This window comes from Triticum dicoccoides, chromosome 7A, assembly GCF_002162155.2.
Source record: "Triticum dicoccoides isolate Atlit2015 ecotype Zavitan chromosome 7A, WEW_v2.0, whole genome shotgun sequence".
NCBI classification, from domain to species: Eukaryota; Viridiplantae; Streptophyta; class Magnoliopsida; order Poales; family Poaceae; genus Triticum; species Triticum dicoccoides.
The window spans coordinates 710,491,257-710,499,309 of NC_041392.1; positions in this window are offsets into that span (position 1 = coordinate 710,491,257).

Here is an 8,053-nt window from a genome sequence, read left to right on the forward strand (position 1 = left end):
CGGCCACCCCCGCACCTCCCGTTGGCCCCCCTAGATGCGCACGGGCACGGGCTACCTTCTGGTGCCCTTCGCGCGTCCAGCCGCCGCCCGTAGCGCAACCCCGGTGAACTTCCGCCGCGTTTCGGGTCGCCGCCGGCCGAACTCCGGTGGCCAGTGACGTGGCGCTGTCATTAGCCACTAATGACCACGCTAAACACCCCCCACAGACACTGACAGCGGGCCCCGTAGCGGGTCAAAGCCCGAGTCAATGCGGGATTAGCCCCCGTGTCACTGACGTGTGGACCCCACACGTCAGGTTTGACCCTGACCGGCCCCTGTTGACTTGCTGACGTCATGCCGACGTCATGCTGACGCAGTAAAGTATTTCTGGAATTAAATAAATTAGGAAATGATTTATAATTCCAGAAAATTGTATAAACTTTAATAAATCATAGAAAATTAACCGTAACTCCAAATTAAATAATTTATATATGAAAAATTATTAGAAAAATTCAAGGAATCCATCTGTACCATTTTCATGCATGTTAGAACAACTTATAGCTGCTGTTTAGCACAAATCAATTAAAGGGCATTTAAATAATCACATATGGAGTTTGAACTTGAATCTTGTATTCAAACCAACTTCATTTAATCTGGTTTTAGATGCATTAGCCCAAAACACATTCATTTTGCCATGTCATGATCATGCATCATATTGTGCATTGCAATGATTGTGTTCCTTTCTATGTTGCCAGTATTTGTCCCCTCTCGATAGACGTGATACCGATGATGTGATCGTTGACACTGATGAAGACTCAATGTTATCTTCAGAAGTGCCAGGCAAGCAAACCCCCCCCCCCCTTGTTCATTTCGATACAATCCTACTCTCTCGCTCCTGCTCTCTTTTAATGCATTAGGACAACACCGAATCATCTGTTACTTGCTGCGGTAGCTGAACCCCTTTATCCTCTGCATGACCTGTCATTCCACAGTAAATAGGTGAAACCCACTAGCATGAGTAGGAGTTTTTTGAGCCCTGTTGTGCCTACCCATTCATGTTTGTTTGTCATGCCTGCTACTTCTTAGAGTTGAGTCAGGACTGATTCATCGGGGATGAATCAGAGGCGTGTGAACATGTCCTACTGTGTGTGAGCTAAGTGTGTGAACACGATTTGGTAAAGGTAGCGGTGAGAGGCCATGTAGGAGTACATGGTGGGTTGTCTCATTGCAGCCGTCCTCAGGAACTGAGTTCTGTGTTTGTGATCCATGATTCAGCTACTACCACGCATTGGGCCCGAAACCAATGGACCCTCTCGGCTTCTTGATCATCCTTGTCCTCTGTCCAGGAGTTGCAAGTAGTTTCTGGTGTTTGTAGTATGCTGGAGGCCGTGCGCAGCGCTGACCGTAGGGGTGGGCTGTGATGCGGTAGGCACGTGGCCGGGTATACCGGGCGCCCGTTTGGTGTCACGGAACCCTGTTCACATCGTTTGGGGCTGTGAGCGAAACTCCGGCCGGATCTCCTCATGGATGGAACCCGAATAGGCGATAAACCTGGACTAGAGACTTGAGTGTTTAGGTAGGCCGTGGCCGACACCCACGTTGGGCTTCCGCTTGAAGGTTGCCGAGTACATGTCGTGTAAACGGCGGTAAGTGGTGAGAGCGTGTGTGAAGAAGTACACCCCTGCAGGGTTAACATTATCTATTCGAATAGCCGTGTCCGCGGAAAAGGACTTCTGGGTTGCTTATATCAGTTCATAGACAAGTGAAAGTGGATACTTTAAAATGCGCAAGATAAGTGTGAGTGCTATGGATGGCGTTCTCGTAGGGAGACGGGAGCGGATCCATAGTGGTGTATTGATATGGTGAATATGTGGACTCGTGTGCGCCACCTCAAAAGAGTCGCTTACAGTCGTAGTTTAGGATAGCCACCGAGTCAAAGCTGGCTTGCTGCAGTTAAACCCCACCATCCCCTTTGTTGATAATGATGCATATGTAGATAGTTCTGATGTAAGTCTTGCTGGGTACATTTGTACTCACGTTTGCCTATTTTATGTTTTTGCAGAGAGACTTCGGTCTCACTAGTAGTTTCGCGTGGACTTCGACGTTTAGCTTGTTACCTCAGCTACGATCTTGTGCCCTCGGCAGGATCTGATAGATAGTCAGGCTTCTCAGCCTTTTTCATTTATAGATGTCTGTACTCAGACATGATAGCTTCCGCTTGTGCTTTGACTTGTATGCTCTGATTGTTGGGTCGTGAGACCCATGTTTGTAATGTCTCGCTCCTCGGAGCCTAATGAATAATTACTTGAGTCGTAGAGACATGTTGTGATGCCATGTTGTATTTGCACATATCGAGCATATTGTGTGTATGTTATTGAAATGCTTGGTATGTGTGGGATCTGACCATCTAGTTGTTTATCTTTAGTAGCCTCTCTTACCGGGAAATGTCTCCTAGTGTTTCCACTGAGCCATGGTAGCTTGCTACTGCTCCGGAACACTTAGGCTGGCCGGCATGTGTCCTTCTTCGTTCCTGTGTCTGTCCCTTCGGGGAAATGTCACGCGATGAATACCGGAGTCCTGTTAGCCCGCTACAGCCCGGTTCACCGGAGTCCTGCTAGCCCAGTGCTACAGCCTGGATTCACTCGCTGATGACCGACACGTTCGATGCTGGGTCATGGATGCCTGTCCCTGTAAGTTTGTGCCACTTTGGATTTACGACTAGCCATGTCAGCCCGGGCTCCTTATCATATGGATGCTAGCGACACTGTCATATATGTGTGCCAAAAGGCGCAAACGGTCCCGGGTAACGGTAAGGCGACACCCGTGGGAATACCGTGCGTGAGGCCGCAAAGTGATATGAAGTGTTACATGCTAGATCTATATGGCATTGAGTCGGGGTCCTGACAGCGTTGGTATCAGAGCTTGACTGCCTGTAGGATTACCAAGCCAAACTGGTCGAAGTCGAGTCTAGAAATTCTTTAGTTATATAAGGGAATTGATTGTGGGATGGAACGTAAGGCTCTTTTTACTCCTTATACCTCATGGCCTTCTGATCTGAGTCATCATCTTCTCTTCTACGGGGATTAAGAACTAGGCTATCTCTTCTTTCTATCAGGATCACGTGTTACTAATCAGTGGACTTATAAGATTGTTGGACTTAAGCCTCGTTTCAGTTCCTACTACTTCTGTATGTTAATTATTGATCTCGAGACCTTGATATTGTGCTTCTGAGTGGTTATGCCACCATTTTGTGAATGTCTCAAATCTTTTCTGAGCATTGACAGCCGTTATGCTGTCCGAGTCATTCCAGGTTTCTAAATAGTCTGATGCATTTGCAAAATCCTTTCCCTCTGGTTTCGATGTTCCTTTATGCCAGCTCAATCACACTAATTGTTGAGTTGAGGTACTCCGTTACCTTGGCATATATGTTGGAGATATTATTATGACCCTAGGTGTCTTAGGGGATCATCTAGTAATTTAGCCATGATTTGTGTTCCCAGTGTGATGATTCTGGCCATCATTCTCGAAAGCATCCCGTGATGCTACTTAGTAATAGGTATTCTGTTCCTGGGTTCTTGAACCCGAGATTCACTCTACCTACTTCATGTTGATAGTAATTGCTAGTGCCTTTAGGATATTAGTGACCTTTGCGATAGTCCTTGAAGTCCGTGGTATCTTCTTCTTCCAAATACCATGAACTACTTATGGCAGAAGTTCCTCGTTGAACTGAAATATCACAACAGGATTATTCTTGATGAGTTCTCCATTATATATTGTGGCTCTGCCAGTTCTACCTTTCTGCATGGGTTATCCGGAAAAAATATGTTGAACTTCGTTCGACATGCTAATCCATGCATCCACAACTCAGAAAATCATATGTTCTTTTGAGTTGACCCATCTTAGTTGTTTCCGACCCTCGCCTATCAATTGATAGTCAAGAGTATGCGTGCATTCGTTCGTCGATGCCTATTACCCTTGTGGTCCGCCAAGCCATTCTATTTTAGAATGAATAGGAGAAACAAACTCCAGTACCTCATCCATATCTAGGATTGGGTCAAAGTAGTTGTATTCCGCAGATCAAATGCCAATCCAGCTTTTGGTTCTGTTCTACCTTGGAGTATTACCCCCTTTATGTCAGAATTGTCATGAGAACTGCACCAACATTCATGAATTTTGACATAGTAATACTTCTCACCATCATTAGTCATTCCTCGGCCATCGTGTTGATGCAACCGGAATACCGACAAATGAATTGTGATGTGTGAAATCAATACTCCCAGCAACCTCGTTGCTTGGTAGTTAAGGGACAATAATTTCATTCTTAGCGTGTTGGTTTTTGAATCATCCTTCTAAGACTGATCGTGCTACCTAGTCCTTATTTTGGTGCACCCTTCGATTGATGAGTTAGGATCTTGTCAAGTCCTCACTCATTTGATCATATCGTCTTGCCCTCAAAAGCGAGATTGTTCTCAAGCTTAGTAACATACCGGTGGTTCGTGATTTTCCGAATATCTTCTTGGAAGTATTACCAGGTTGTCACCTGACTGCTATGTTGAGCTCGTGATCAAGTCGGGTTCTTGTGAACCACCCTTTCTCCAAGAATCTGTGATGGATATCCCGGAGCTAGTTGGTTAAGCTAGACAACAACTTGGAGAGTTGGAAGATAAAAGCTTGTCTGACTTAGTTCATGTTAAGGGATATCTTTCTGTGTATGTGTGTGTGTTGAAGAAAGATGATATCTTCATTAATTGGTCCTTGTGATCAGTTGTTGGACCTATTGTCTTACCCCATCTATAATTTGAGTATGGGCTATCATCCAATCAGACCAGAACCAACGATATTCTTAATGTTGTCTTACTCGTGGTTGATCCCTCGAGCATACACCATTATATCTTTTGGGTCTGACCAATGCTAACACTTGTTCTCTTAACTATGGAATTCCTTTTAAAGGGAAACCCGGAAGAATTGTTGTTGAGCCCATTGACAACATCCTTATCTCCTCCATGATTTTGTTGAACATTAAGCTAGTGTTGGAAACTTTTGAAAGCATTTCTTCATGCTAACTCATGAAGTATTTGTTTGATGAAAGGAGTGACTTCCTCTTATACACGTGCATTTGGTGAAAGTTGCCGCCGTGGATTTGAGAAAGTTAGTTTTGCTTCCTCTGGAATCATCCCAAGTCAGTCATGCATACGTGCGAAGTATTCTGTGGTCTGGAGATTTGCAACCTCCATTCTATATGTATATCCTAGCACACCAAGCTACTGATTGAGTTGTTCAAAGATAAAGGAGTCTGTCCAAGGTGAACTCTTTGGACTTCCACGCGTGGAGACTTCGATGTCATTAATGATGGTTCCCCACCTGAACTCGGTAGTGTTTTGTTGTAAGACTACCATGTGATAATGTTTGTCTGGGACAACGTGTTCACATGTGTGTAGCAGAACCAGCTCATGTTTTGGAGCTTGCTGTCGTAGTTCGCTCCCCGAGAATCTCGCGACGTCATCTCGTCGATTTGTGTTGCAAACTTTCATTTTTCTTCCTAGACTCGATGAGTCTGGAATATCCTGACACCAACCAGATCTGAATCTCAGGCAGATATGATGGTTTGGAACATTTTCCAAGAACTATAATATCGATCCCTTGGAAACCGGTAAAGTGGATGTCGTGGCCAGCCCCACCCAGCCGAAAGACCTATTATTGTAGTATCTTGATTGAAGAAGTTGGCCACCTCCCCATAAGGATTTCGTAGGATTTACCTCCGTAACTGTTCCTTATGGATTCTAGTGCTCCTGAAGTCCGACCTTTTACTTGATGTTCTAGATATCAAACCATATCTATGAATGGGTTACGCTAGCACATCAAGGAGAACATTAGAAGCGGAGTGCTAAATGTCTCTCGGTCGATCATCCAGATTTTGTTTCCTTGGCCCCGCCAAGGGTGAAATCTGAGAAAGTGTTATCTTCCTTTGCATCTGCATCTTCCACCGGTATTCATCATGGTAGTAAGTTGTGTTGCGAGGATCCTTGACACGGATATTGGTAAAACCTAGATGAATATGGAAATGCTCAAGTTCTTGAGAGCACGCACAAGCGCTACGTGTTATCATCGGCACTAGCTGGGTTTGCTCTCAGTTCCCTCGGCAATGCTATGACCTACTCAAACAGTGAATTCACTCTCTGTTGTTGGGTTCCTCCCCAGTTACCAGAATCATTCCCAGCGTTTGCATTCTGTTCCTAGCCTGCACCGCCAATGTGCCATTCTACCATGGGTCTCTTCCATTTCCGGTGATAAGCAAATTCATCCATTGCGTTGTCTTCAACAAGGTAATCCACATCATCCAAGTCCGAGTATGCCATTCTACCGACCCCCTTCAAATGATCGCTCGAGAATTGCCTTTGGCTGGTTTAAAGAGTTTCAATGATCTCTGAATCAAAAGTAATTCTTTTTGCCACTTAAGGGGTTATATCTTCGAGTCACCTCCCCTAAGGTGTATCATTATGGTGTCATGTCAACTTAACTCCTCGCTACGTTGACAATCGTTTACCACCTTCTTAGGTGTGGAATTGTTGTCTACCTAGTGAACCTTCGTCATCCATTTCTTTCCACCCCTCTTGACGTGTATCTCGTGTCTCAACCCGAGAGTTGGTCCTATGTCTCATTCCGTGAGTTGTTCGATCTTCAAGAAGATCGACCCTTCTAGAGTCTCCTTCTTCCCTCCATGTCATGTTGGCAGGATTTCTCAGAGCAAGACATCAAGACAATAATGGTGATCGAATCAACGTTCCTATGAAGTGCAACCTGGATCGTGAAGATTGTACTAGTTGCGTTTCCCCTTCACCTTACCCTACGCTTGAATCTCGAGACGAGATTCTTGTTTAGTGGGGGTAAGTTGTCACATCCCTAGCTTCTAGTAATGCACTAGGCTAGACCTCTTGCTGCATCATGTTTAAATTCAAATGAAATTTGAATTGAGGAATTTTCAAAGCCTCAGAAACCTCTAAAAATAACCAACAATTAAATCTTCTCAAATGTGTCCAAGAAAATGTTCCTGTTATCCTCTGGAAATATTGGCAAGAGGTAAAATCCCAACCAATATTTTTGGTGTCTCAGAAACATTTAATTTGGGCATTTGAATTAAATCAATAATTATTTGAATTGGATTTATATCTACAATTAAATAAATATAGGTCCAATAATTCTGAAAAAATTTGTGGAGCATTGTTTTAATTCTTTTAGCTCCTAAAAATATTGTCAGAAGCAAAATAAATTGAATTGGTTTCAAAACCAAATTCAAAACAAACCTGCAAAATAGAAAACTGAAATAATTAGAAAAAGGAGAGAGAGTCTTACCTGGCCCCTTACCTGGCTGGCCCAGTGGACAGCCCAGCCCACTGGCCTGGTGCCAGTCGTCCTCTACCTCTGCCAGTAGGCAGAGGAGGGAGACAGCGCACGCGCGCGCCGTCGCGACACGCCACCTCCCTGCCTGCCTGCGTCCCTCGCCACCGCGACGCCTCGGGCCTTCTCTTCGGCGCCGCCTCGAACCCCTGGACCCCCTCACTCGTCCCCTTCGTCTCTCCCTCGCCTCTCCCTCTCGCACACCCGAACGCCATCGTCGCCGCCGTTAGTCACCGCCGCAGCCACAGCCACTCCCTCGCTCCCTCTTCGTATCCCAGAGCTCCGCCGGTCCTCCCTCGTCCTCCTCGTCGTCTCATGCGACCAGAAGAGCCCCGGAACGCCGCCCCCGACGTTTTCCCCCTCGCCGGCCGCCGAGGATCTTCTCCGTCGATTCGGCCACTCCGGCGCACCCCCGAGCTCGCTGACCCTCCCTGCACGATCCCCCGACCAGAAGGTTTATGTCCTTAATGCACCGCTCAGTGAGCTGAACCTCAAGCGTCAGTTGTAGATGTTGCGAACATCTAACATACACGTTTTGATGACTACATGATAGTTCAGTGCGTAATGCTAAATGGTTTAGAATTGAGGCACCAAAAATGTTTTTGAAACATCGCAGAACATATGAGATGTTCCAAGGACTGAAATTGGGATTTCAGGCTAGTGCCCGCGTCAAGAAGTA